Source organism: Adiantum capillus-veneris, chromosome 13 (assembly GCF_014529385.1).
Source record: "Adiantum capillus-veneris isolate H3 chromosome 13, ASM1452938v2, whole genome shotgun sequence".
NCBI lineage: Eukaryota > Viridiplantae > Streptophyta > Polypodiopsida > Polypodiales > Pteridaceae > Adiantum > Adiantum capillus-veneris.
Window position 1 is genome coordinate 24,690,460 of NC_140943.1, and position 13,421 is coordinate 24,703,880.

A 13,421-nucleotide genomic window follows, 5' to 3' on the forward strand; every position below is an offset into this window, starting at 1 on the left:
TGGATAGAGCCAGTACACGAGTTGGACACGAAGATGGATTTCTATAGAGAGCATCACAGGGGATGAGTTTGTGATTTGACCTAGCTATATGGACACACATCTTTCTCATGGTTTGTGTTGTGCCATTGGCCAGATACGCACATCCTCACAAAGATTGAGACTGGTAGATTCAGAGGGATACCAGCAGATAGCAAGATATGCCGCTTATGCCATTTAGAGCCAGAGATAGGGTTACATTACAAATGTCATTGCACAGTGTACTATGAGATACGAGACCAATTTCATTGTCTACTCAGAGAGGGTTTTGAGCCTCTATCTAGGGTCATAAATTATCAGGTTCAGAGATGTCTAGGACTGTATCTACTTGAGTTACACAAGCATAGAGACACTTTATTGAGGAGAGCTGGAGACAGACAGTCCCAGAGACATATTATAGATATCTTTACACCAGATATTAGACAACCACAGGAGCAGCCACCACTTCAGAGCTCTGCCTGCACTCATACTACCACTACTAACATTCTCATAGACCGAGCATTGGAGCTAGGGAGATCTAGACGACTGAGATTGAGGAGAGGAGCTACACAATATCGACGAAGACTACAGCAGAGGATTCGAGCCATATTTTCTTGACGTCCAGAGTGCAGATGAGGACGGATCTCTACCATATCACCCCCCACCCCCACCCCCCCCCCACCCCCTCCCTCTCTCATTGTACTACACATTTTATTGGGCACCTTTTGTATTAGCTAGCACATCCATACAGTCCCAGCTTGTAGTAGTTGTATTTTTGTTTCAATTATTTTTTATTCCAGACATGGTGCCAGATTCACTATGTTGTAACAGCTTGGTCTAATAGGTCATTTTGACCTTTTGAAGACGTTAATATATCATTTCATTTCATCTCTCTCTCTCTCTCTCTCTCTCTCTCTCTCTCTCTCTCTCTCTCTCTCTCTCTCTCTTTCTCTCTCTCTCTCTCTCTCTCTCTCTCTCTCTCTCTCTGACAAAGAGAGAGACAGAGACAGAGTTTCACTACATATGTCACTGCACAGTCTACTATGAGATACGGGGACACTTTTACTGTTTATTTAGAGATGGTTTTGACTCGTTAGATAGAGTCAGAGATGTCTCGGATTATTTCTACTTGAGATACAGAGACATAGAGACTCTATTGAGAGGGCATAGACAGAGACAATCCTAGAGACGCATCTCAGATTTTTTCAATCCGAGTACCACAGAGGCAGAGGGTCCACCACCACCACAGAGCTCGGTTCCCACCCATACACACACCAGTGGTACTCTCGTTGACCGAGCTATAGAGTTGGAGAGATCGAGACGACCACGACTGAGGAGGGGAGCAACGCAGCACCGACGAAGATTGCGGCAAAGGATCCACAGGATTCTAGCATGACACCCAAAGTGTCAATCAGGATAGGCTTCATGCTACTGCTATATTGTATCATGGTGACACTTATCCCCACTTTGTACCTTTGTGGCATTATACAGTTGCTCAGCTCACCAGCCACCCATAGGAGTCCGTAGCACTGCTATCTCAGTTTCTAGTTTGTAGTTTTCTTTGTTTGTACCCAGACTTGGTACTAGACTCACCATTGTAATCAGTTTGGTCTCATAGGTCATTTTGGCCTTTTGTAGACGTTAATACGATGTGCTATCGCCCAGATACGTACATCTTCACACCAACTGCGGATCGAGACTGGGAGATACAGCGGAGTACCAGCAGAGGCAAGGACATGCCCCCTGTGTGACATCGAGCCTGAGACAGAGTTGCACTACACATGCCACTGCCCCGTCTACTACGAGATATGAGGCCGCTTCCATTGCTTGTCCAGAGAGGGCTTTGGACCATTCTCCAGAGTCATGCAGTACGAGGATCAGAGATGCTTGGGTTTGTTTTTGCTCGAGCTACACAGACACAGAGAGAGCCTGATGAGAGGAGAGGCTAGCCAGTCCCAGAGACAGATCACAGATTTCTTTAGAGCTTCCACCCACTAGACACCCAGAGGAGTTACTACCACAGCAGAGCTCGTCGTCTCACACCAGAGGCACACTGATCGACCGAGCGACTGAGCTGGGAAGATCTAGACGCCCACGACTACAGAGGACTACACAGCATCGGCGGAGGCTGCATCAGAGGATTCGGATCACTTTGGCTCGACATGCACGACGCCCGGTCAGACTACTGACCATGGAGGAGATTGATGAGATCCGCCAGCAACCGATGCTGGATCTCTTGTGATCTAGCTATCCCAGCTAGCTGCTTAGTTCACACCTAGTAGTTTAGGATTCCATAGTATTTTTTTGTGACGTTTGTCATTTCATTTTTGTCATTGTTGTCATCTTGTTACTTTGACTCCAACTTTGTATCAGATCCACCACATTGTAACTTTCTGGCACTTTGGCCTTTTGAAGACGTTAATATAACATTTCATTTCATTTCATTCTCTCTCTCTCTCTCTCTCTCTCTCTCTCTCTCTCTCTCTCTCTCTCTCTCTCTCTCTCAATGTTATATCCATCCTTCCCAGCTAATACTATTGCAAATCTACGTGCTTCGTCATTACCCGTTGTTACGTGCTATAGACTAGCGCATCATTTTTCTTGTTGAGGGAATCTTTGAATTAGGAATAACTTTAAATTTTTTTGAAGCCAGTAGGAATACGTTTTTTTGTACTCAGACATGATGAATATGATACCATGTCTAAGTACAAAAAAAGAGATACTAAATTGAATCTAGATATGTTACTAGCTGGAATTGTGTGGGATATGTGTGATCACTGATACAATGGGTGCCCAATACAAGAGAAAGATACAATGGGTGATGAATCCGTCCTCATCTGTACACTGGATGTCGAGATAGTGTGACACGAATCCTCTGTTGTAGTCGCCGTCAATGCTGTGAAGCTCCTCTCCTTAATCGTGGGCGTCTCGATCTCCCTAACTCCAATGCTCGGTCAATGAGAGTACGGTGGGTCTGAGTATGAACTGAGCTTTGCCAGTGTCTGGTGTGAAGAAATCAGTAATCTGTCTCTGGGATTGTCTCTCTCCATATCTCCTCAATAAACTATCTATGTGTCTGTGTAACTCAAGTAGATACAGTCCAAGACATCTCTGGTCCTTATAGCTCATGACTCTGGAGAAGGGTTTGGCTCTGTATGGCATAGGCGGCATATCCTGTTGGCTGTTGGTATCCCTTTGAATCTACCAGTCTCAATCTCCAGCTTGTGTGAGGATGTACGTATCTGACCAATGGCACATCGTAACCCATGAGATCGATGTGTATCCATATAGCTGGGTCGAACCACAAACCCATCCCCTGTGAGTTGGATAAGATGCTCTCTATAGAAAGCCATCTTCGTGCCCACCTTCTATGTCGGCTCTATCCATGTCCTTCTAGTGTCCAACTGGGTCAGGTCCTCACGAATGAGTAGTAATCTCCACCCGTGTAAGAGAAAACGATGGTGCATCAAGGGATTACTGGAAGGGAGGCAAGTTGTCCATTCTGAAGCCCACTATCTGAAACAATTACGACATTGGTGCATACCAGCATGATGTGTCCCCTTGTAAAGCTAATTGTCCGGAGCACTCAAGGGCCAATCTGGCATATTTGTCTCTGGTAGTATCCCATAAGCTGTCTATAAAGGAGACAGATCTGGTAAGCGCCTCTATCTCCATAGGGGGGGTTGCTAACTCCGCTCTAATGATCTCGTGTGGCACAGAGGCCTTGGCTCTAATCCATCCTGACCCACAGAGGGTCCCCAAACCTTAACCCCATAGAGAATATCTCAAGCTACCAACGTATCAAAGAGCCAGAGCTTTGTTCAAAACTGAACCTGCGAACACATCCTCTCCAATCCTTCCAAGGCTGCATGCGCTCTGATCAGTCTAGTCTCTGCTGCTCTCTTCAAAGAAAACTTTGGCCCAGTCAAGACTACCCCAAGATAAGTGTATGCATTTGTGTACTCCGTAATCTTCTCACCATAAGTGAATGTAGGTGCTGATCTCTTGATCCACTGCGGTGTGGTGTTAAACACCATAACTTTGGTTTTACCAAGGTTTACAGACAATCCACTATCCTCCGCAAAGCTACATAATGCATCCAAATGTCGTTGCATACCCTCCGGTGAGTCAGACACCAACACAATATCATCAGCATATAACAACAATGGAATCATGTCCCTGCCAATTGGGCACCTCTGTCACCCTCTCTGTCAATGTAATCACAAACATTATCTATATACATACCAAATAGAGTAGGAGACAATGGACACCCTAATAGTGAAGTAAACCAAATCAAATATCCCCTCTGGAGTGGGTACATGTCTCACCACTAATCTGTATAGAGCCATGATCCCCCAAATCAAATCAATGGGCACTCCCATCTCTTATAGTCTGTGCATCAATCTGGCTTTGGACACCATGTCAAATGCTTTGTCAAAATCCACAAAGCTACAATAAATCCGTCTCCCATGTGCCATACCCTCCTCAATGATGGCTCTGAGTGTCAAAATATGGTCAAGAGTGGAGAAACCTCTCCTAAAACCGGCTTGTCCCGCTACCCGAATGCCCTCACTCTCTGGCCATCTGCTCAAATTCTCCTCAAGGATAGATGCATACAACCGTGTCAATGTGTGTCCAATCATAATAGTATGGTAGTTTCCTAGCTTCGTAGGTCACCTCCCTTGAAGATAGGCACAATAGTAGACAGTCTCCCAGCTCAGGTAGACTCTCACACATGACACGATTGAATAGAACTGCAACAACCTCTGCCAGTATATCTCTAGCATGTATAAAGTGCTCTACTACTAGACCATCATGATCGCATGTCCTCCTGGTCCTTATCCTGTCAATGGCGGTCTTCACCATCTTAGTGGTAAAAAACATACTCATAGATGGGCATGGCTCAGGAGGATCTAGAAGGGGTGTCTGTCCACGGACCGTATATAAGGATGTTGCATACTAACCCCACACATCAGGAGAAGTACTCATTGGGGGAGGGGAGTGCTCCTGAAAGAAACGCCATGCCTCTCTTGAGTCTCTACTCAATAACAATTGGTATAAATCTCGTTCCATTTCAGCTAAGAATGCTCGCTGCTTCCATCGCACAAGGCGCCTGAAGGCTATCAAAGACTGTCTGTGATTGATAACCCCTAGGAGAAGATCCCTCTGAAGCTGTGCTCTCGTCTCTCTACACTCCTCGTCATACCAATTGTTTTGAGGCATGGTCCCAGGACGGCGTCTCTGATTAGGCTGAGTGTGTAGGTAAGCCTCTGCTGCTACATCATGCAATGTCTCCGTCAGTAAAGCGGTGATCTCCTCCACTGAGAGTCTTGGCCTGGCTACTGTACATAGACGACTATAGATCTCCTTTGTATAAACACGTTCAATCTCTGGTGTAAATGTATAGCGGGTATGTGTCCTCCCTTCTGACACCTGGGCTGTAGTGTACTTAAAGGAGACAGAAAGTGTCAAGAGAGCATGATCCACTGCTACACCGACTAGTCTTGGGCCTACTATGAAATCCTGAATGCAGGGGATGAAGCTCGGATGTGCCATGACATAGTCCACTGTGCTGGCCCCATGCCTGTGTGGAAAGCATGTGAAACCCGTCTCTCTAGGAAAACATTGTAGGCCATTAAGTATCGCTAGGCCATGTGTAGTCACCATCTCCGTGAGATGTCTCCCATACTTTGTATGCTCTCTATCTTGTGAATGTCTATCAAGCCCCAAATCTCCTACATCCAGCTCTCTAAGCATCTTCTCTGAAGTGTCATAGAAGATTGTCTGAGCATTGCCCGTCTTGGCATTCAAGTCCCCTAGGAGAATGATGTCACCATCCTCGGAAAACTCCCATATGTCATTGTCTAGGATTGAGAAAGGTGATTGGCCTCTACGCTCTATGTACTGGGGGGAAAGTAGCATATGGCAATGTATAAAAATCGGCCTATTTCGGCCCTCAGCCACACCCACATGTATCTAAGCATGATCCTCTCTTCGAACAATGTGTAGAAGTTGTTGCGACTCCTATCTGAATAATACTGCTACTTGCTCCCATGATCAGATCTTGTGTAAGTACGGCAAGCCATCTCCCCTCTATATCTTGTCTCAGGTGGCATCATCTGTTCAGGGGCCTGATGAGTCTCTGAGAAGAATATAATGTCCTTGTCCCAAAAGCTATCCTCAAAGGCGCCCACATCCAACCTATAAGATCCATTACAATTCCAGGCTACCATCTTCAGTATGGTCCCATAGGTCTCACACGTTCGTGTAGAGCGTCGCTCTACAATCACCACCCGACCATCTCTGTAGAAGCCAGTCTTTCCCTCCTCCCTTGCTGTTGTAATCTTTGGCATTACCTCTTTCATGTGAGCTAGTTGCGAGAGGGTGACATCATCACCGAGAAAACTCCTTGTCTTCTTAAGGGTTGGTCTCTTCTTCAAGAACTCCTCCTCCAAGGAGGGGAAAAGTAGTATGAATGTCTGTGCTTTGAGGACTCTCCCGGGCCTTCACTCCTCTTGCCCACTCTTCATGCCTTTGTGTGCAAAGGCTTCTACATTCCCATCATGGACATGAGGATTGTGACCTCTTTTTCAACATTGTTGACATCCTTGAGGCCGGTGACCCTCACATGTAAGGCACGTAGCCGCCTTCTTTGCTCTTCTTCGAGGGTCATGTTAATGATGGCCGGTGTAGAAGAAGTTTCGTTATCTTTCCCTTTCTTTGCGACCTCGATCCATTTCTCGGCCACCTCCACTTTCTTTTGTGTCTTGGTGATGACCTCAACCCAAGATTACTTATTTTCCTCCTCCTTCATGACCCGCACTTGTCCTTTGATTGTGTTCAACTCCTCCATCATGGAAGGCTGAAATTCCCCTTCTTCAAGTCGCCCACTTTTGGCTTCAAGAGGCTCACCTTGTAGATTTCAGATGATGGAATTTTGGATGACAACTTTCTCCTCGAGTGAAGAGATCCTTCTATGCATGCCATCTCTTTCTTCGGTCCATCTTTGAAGAATAGTGCTCCTCTCCTTCCTCCACTCTTCCACTTCGTTTCTCCATTCTCTCATTTCCTTCTCTATTGCTGATATCCTCTTCCTTGTCCGAATGAAACAGGCTTTGTGGGCGGCCGGCGAGGGATGCATCTTCTTATACGTGAGAGAAGCCGTTGACACTTCTCCGATGCTTCCCATGTGTGTGTGTGTGTGTGTGTGTGTGTGTGTGTGTGTGTGTGTGTGTGTGTGTGTGTGTGTGTGTGTGTGTGTGAGAGAGAGAGAGAGAGAGAGAGAGAGAGAGAGTGAAATGAAATGAAATGATATATTAACGTCTACAAAAGGCCAAAATGACCTATGAGACCAAACTGATTACAATAGTGAGTCTAGTATCAAGTCTGGGTACAAACAAAGAGAACTACAAACTAGAAACTGAGATAGGAGTGCTATCGACTCCTATGGGTGGCTGGTAAGTTGAGCAATGGTATAATGCCACAAAGGTACAAAGTGGGGATAAGTGTCACCATGATACAATTTAGCAGTAGCATGAAGCCTATCTTGATCGATACTCTGAGTGTCGTGCTAGAATCCTGTGGATCCTCTGCCGCAATCTCCGTCGGTGTTGCGTGGCTCCCCTCCTCAGTCGTGGTCGTCTCGATCTCCAACTCTATAGCTCCATCAGAGTACCATTGGTGTGTGTAAGCTTTGTGGTGGTGGTGGCCCCTCTGCCTCTGTGGTACTCGGACTGAAGAAATATGAGATGCATCTCTAGGACTATCTCTGTGTATGCACTCTCATTAGAGAGTATCTATGTCTCTGTATCTCAAGTATAAATAATTCGAGACATCTCTAATCCTGATATCTCATGACTCTATCTAACGAATCAAAACCATCTCTGAATAAACAGTGAAAGCATCCCCGAATCTCATAGTAGATTGTGCACTGACATATGAAGTGAAACTCTGTCTCTGGCTCTGCATGGCATAACAGACATATCCTCCTGTCTGCTGGTATGCCTCTGAATCTACCTGTCTCAATCCCAAGCTAGTGTGAAGATGTGCGTATCTGGCCTATGGCACATCGTAACCCATGAAATATATGTGTGCACATGTAACTGGGCCCTGTGACAAATCCGTCTGTCGTGAGTTGGAGAAGATGCTCTCTATAGAAAGCCCTAACTCCCGTAATGGTTCTATCTATATCCTCCTCATATCAAGCTAGATAAGATCCCGCCGAATGAGGCCTAGTAATCTCCATCCGTGTAAGAGCCAAAGATGGTGCATCAAGAGAATACAGGAAAGGGGGCAGCCTGTCCATGCTGAAACCATGCCTCTGGAACCATGAGCTCATCTGTGCATACCAACATGATGTATCTCCTGTAATGCCAGCTGTCTGGATGACTTAAGAGCAACCCTAGCATATCTGTCCCTGGTGGTGTCCCATAAGCTGTGTACAAATGATACTGATCTGGTAAGTGCCTCAATCTCCATAGGTGGGGCAGCCAGCTTCACTCGTATGATGTCATGTGGAACTGAGGTCTTGGCTCTAATCAGCCTAGAAATCATAGATACCAAGGGCCTCTCCATATTACTCCATCCAGCAATGCCAACAGATGGTCCCCAAACTTGAACCAAGGGCCTCTCCATATTACTCCATCCAGCACTGTCAACAGATGGTCCCCAAACCTGAACCAAGGGCCAAGGACATGAAGCCAGAGCTTTGTTCGAGCTTCCTGGAACTGAACTTGCGAACAAATCCTCTCTAAACCGCCTAGGGCTGCATAGGCACGAGTCAATCTAGTGTCTGCTGCCACTTTCAGTGTGAACCTCGGTCCACTAAAGACCACCCCAAGATATGTGTATGCATCAATGTACTCCATACTGTCCTGCCATATATGAATATAGGTGTTGATCTCCTGACCCACTGTGGCGTGGTATTAAATACCATGACCTTGGTTTCACGAAGGTTGACAGACAATCCACTATCCCGCAAAACTATGCAATGCGTCCAAATGTCTCTGCATACCCTCTAGTGAGTCTGATATCAACACGATATCATCAGCATACAATAAAAGAGGGATCCATGTCCCTGCAAGCTGAGCACCTCTATCTCCTCCTCTATCAATATAATCAGAGACATCATCAACATACATACCAAATGAAGTAGAGGACAATGGACATCCCTGTTTCACTTTGATAGTGGAGTGAACTATGTAAGATATCCCCTCTAGTGTGTGTACATGACCCATCACTGAACTATACAATGCCATAATCCCCCATATAAGTTCTATGGGTACCCCCAATTCCATAAGTCGGCGCATCAATCTGGCCCTGGGTACTGTGTCAAAAGCTTTGCGGAAGTCCACAAAGCTGCAATATATTTGTCTACCATGTGCTCGACCCTCCTCAATGATAGCTCTGAGTGTAAAGACATGATCCAATGTGGAGAAACCCCTTCTGAAACCAGCCTGTCCAGGTGCCCGTATGCCCATAATCTGTGCCCAACTGCTCAGCCTATGCTCAAGGATGGATGCATACCACCGTCCCAATGTGTGTCCTACCATGATAGTACCGTAATTCCCTGGCACTGTGGGGTCTCCTGTCTTGAAGATAGGTACAATAGTAGACAATCTCCAAGACTCAAGAAAGCCCTCACATGACACGGTTGAACAACTGTGCAAGCATCTCTGACAACAAGTCCTCAGCATGTATAATGTGCTCTGCTACCAAACCCTCATGATCATGTGACCGTCTGGGTCTGAGCATCTCCTCTGAGGTGTCATAGAAACCCGTCTGTGAACTGCCTCTACGGGCATTGAAATCCCCCAATAGTACGATGTCTCCATCCCTAGAGAACTCCCAAATATCATCATCAAGTACAGAGTAAGGAGGACTATCCTCTGGCTGAAGCATATACTGAAGTGTTGGGAGGACTCAGCCCATCACCATCCTCAACTCAACCTACAAAATTCTTGCCAAGGCTTTGAGTTTGAGGATCCAGCCACTTCTAGAGAGCCTTATACATGGGACTCAGACAGGTTTTGTCAAGGAGCATAGTATCCTTGAAAACATCTTTACTTTTTGGGAGGCTTTGCCCTAGCGCGGCTCCGTGGTGAGGACCTGGTGATTCTTCTTCTCGATTTTGAGAAGGCATATGACTGGGACTTTCTAGAGGGCACTCTACGCAGGATGCGCTTCTCAGATGCTTGGATCAGAGGGGTGTCAGCTTTGTACAGACAAGCACACACTCAGGTACTTTTGGCAGGAAATAGAGATGATCGTTTCATGCTCACACGTTCGGTCAGACAGGGCTGTCCTCTTGCCCCCTTCCTCTTTCTGTTCTATGCTAAGGCGATGAGCAGGTTTTTGGTGTCGCAGCAGGTTGGTCTACGGGGCTTAGCACTCCCTATTCAGGGAGATGAGCTACTGGATGCTGAGTTTGCTGACGACTCAACCTTGTACTTAGATGGCCAGGAGGCCAACCTTCACAGGTGTGAGCAGGCTCTTGAGACCTTTTGTTGTGCATCTGGCGCACTGATCACCTAGAGAAAGACTATGGATTTCTCGGTTGGTACTGCTCATGTGCCCGACTGGACGCCAGGTGAGGGTTTTAGGTGGATTCCCCCAAGGACTGCAGTTCGGTACTTGGGCTGTTAGGTTAGTTTGGACTTGTCTCCCGAGCAGCAGATTGCTCCCCTTCTCCTGTCCATCAAGAGGAAGCTATTACAATGGAGCTCCGCACGACTTTCTTTGGCTGGCAGAGTTGCAGTGGCCAACCAGGTGCTGTTGGCTACTATGTGGTACATCACTTCTTGCTAGATCTTCTCGAGTTCTTGTATCAGCCAGGTTGAGCGGCTGATCAGGAATTTCCTTTGGTCAGGGCAAGACACTTTGACTGCCCGAGCCAAAGTGGCTTGGCAGGTCATCATTCTTCCTTGTTCACAAGGAGGGCTGGGGATCATTGACCCAGCACAGCAGAGAAGAGCCCTTCTTGGGAAGTTCATCGTCCGAAGTCTTCTTCCAGGCGAGGAGCCCTGGAAGGAGTTCTTGTTACAGCGGCTTCGTGCTAGGGTGCCTCAGGCAGGAGGCCCTTGGCAACCTTCGACCAAATGGATCTTCACAGAGATGCGTAGAGTTGTTTTGAGCAAAAGACTGGAGGATCGCTTCGCTGTGGGGTTGCTTCAATCTTGGGAGTACTTGCGGCGAGGCCTGGAGCAGCGCCAGCCTACTGGCACGGAGGAGCGCCTACGGTAGCCACTTGTTTGGAACCCCATGGTTAGCACTCAGAGAGGGCACTTGGTTGGTAGTCTCCTGGGGTTCCATGGCAACGGGTCCAGCACGCTCTTTAGGTGACTGGTTACAGTTTTCAGGCTTGTCAGAGGAGCTACAGGGCTTTCAGCTCTACAGGGCATGAGAGGGGTGCAGAGCATGTGTCGGGACATCTCAGAGGCAGTACCAGTTGAGTGGCTCACGCCTCTCGAGTCAGCAGCGCCCAAATGGATGGGAGCCTTCACGCGACTGGAGATTCTCATCTCTGTTCGGGCTTGCTCAGAGACTGTTCCCTCCCCGTTTTTCGAGCTACAGAGTGAGGGACGCTTACAACGAGTTGCAGTAGAGGCCCCACAGGTGGCAGTGCTGTTTTCAGAGCATCCGATGGTAGGCATCTGTGGGAGGACTTGTGTCATCGATCCTGACCCAGCAACTCTTGAGACTGGACATTCGAGGTTGTGGGCCTTGGAGTGTTGTCCACTGGCACGAGTACAGTGGGACTCTGGAGAGTGGCTCCGGAGGGACCCTTTCTCTTCTGTAGACCACCCAGGTGTCCCTTTCTTTCAGTACATTGTTCGACTGGGACGTCACATACTGGCAGCACAGAGAGAGGCTCGCCTTGCTAGCAGCACCTCATTGGCAGGAGGAGGGTCTCACAGCTGAGTTCTTGGCAGCTTTTTGGGAGAGATTGTGGGACTCCAGACTGCCACGGCGAGTCACTTTGTTTCAGTGGGTGATCGCACGAGCTACAGCAGTTGCTGGCTTGTGCACAGTGGCCTCCGCATGCACAGCTTGTGACCACCTTGTAGAGAGTTAGCGTCACTGTCTTTGGGACTGTCCCTTGGCACAACAGGTGTGGCTTCGTGTTCTTTGGGTGATGCCTGCTCTTTCCACAGCTCGGCAGCTGCTTCGTCCACTCTCACCGGCCCAGCACTTCAGTTTGAGCTTTCATCCACCAGTAGGATGATAGTGATGCAGGGGGGGCGACCTTCACTCCAGCCTGCCACAGAGCTTACTCCACAGGAGTAGTGCAGTGAGAGAGAGCTGTGTTGGGAGCTCATCAGTGGCCTAACACTCTGGTTCATCTGGCGGGCCCATTGCTTCCGCATCTTCGAGGCACGGCCTATACCACCAGCAGAGACTGTTCGGGATCTTTGGCTTGAGCTGGTTCATACTCTCAAAGGACAGTTCGAGAGACTCCAGGCCAATTTCGACCGCATGCGGGAGCGCAGAGAGGCTTTCCTTCGACTTTGGCGTCCTGAGCCATTTTCACCATGGATCAGGGTGTGCTCAGTTGGCACTACCGTCCACCTGTGTGGCTCTTCCCTCCTCCCATCCCCTGATCTAGCCTCATTGTACATGTGTTGTTTTTTCATTGGGAGAGTCTCCCTATCATGATTGTTGTAGGCCTCTCTTGTAGAGGAGGTTGTAGCCCTATGGGCAGTTTCATTAACTAATAGAAGGATCTTTTTCTCGGAAAAAAAAATAAGCATATGGCGATGTACAAGAAACGTCTAGTCTCTGCCCTCAGCCTCACCCACATGTATCTGGACTGATCATCTCTCCGAGCTATGTGCAGTAGTGGTTGGAGCTCCTCTCGAAAAGAACTGCTACACCTCCTGATCCTCTGGTCCCATGCTCAAATCTAGTGCATGTTCGGCAAGCTGTCTCCCATCTGTATCCTGATATATGCGGCATCAACTGTCCTGGAGCCTCATGAGTCTCTGAGTAGAAAACAATGTCTTTGTCTCTGAAGCTGTCCTCAAAGGCCCCCACATCAAGTCTATACGAACCATTACACTTCCAAACCTCCATCTTGAGTGTGGTCCCATAGGTCTTGCACTGTCATGTAGGGTGTCTCTCCATAATGACCACTCTTCCTTCTCTATAAAAAGCTGTCTTCCCCTTTTCTCTTGTGGCCCTAATCTCTGACATGACTTCCTACATGTGGGCAAGCTGTGAGAAGGTGAGATCGTCACCAAGGAAGATACCAGTCTTTTTGAGAGTGGGCCTCCTCCTCAAAAAGTCCTCCTCAATAGAGGGGAAGCGCAGTATGAGAGCTCTTCCTCTCGATGTGTCCCGAGTGCCTCCACTTTTCTTACCAACTCTCCATGCTCTTGTGTGTGTCGCTTTTTGCATCCCCATTAGTA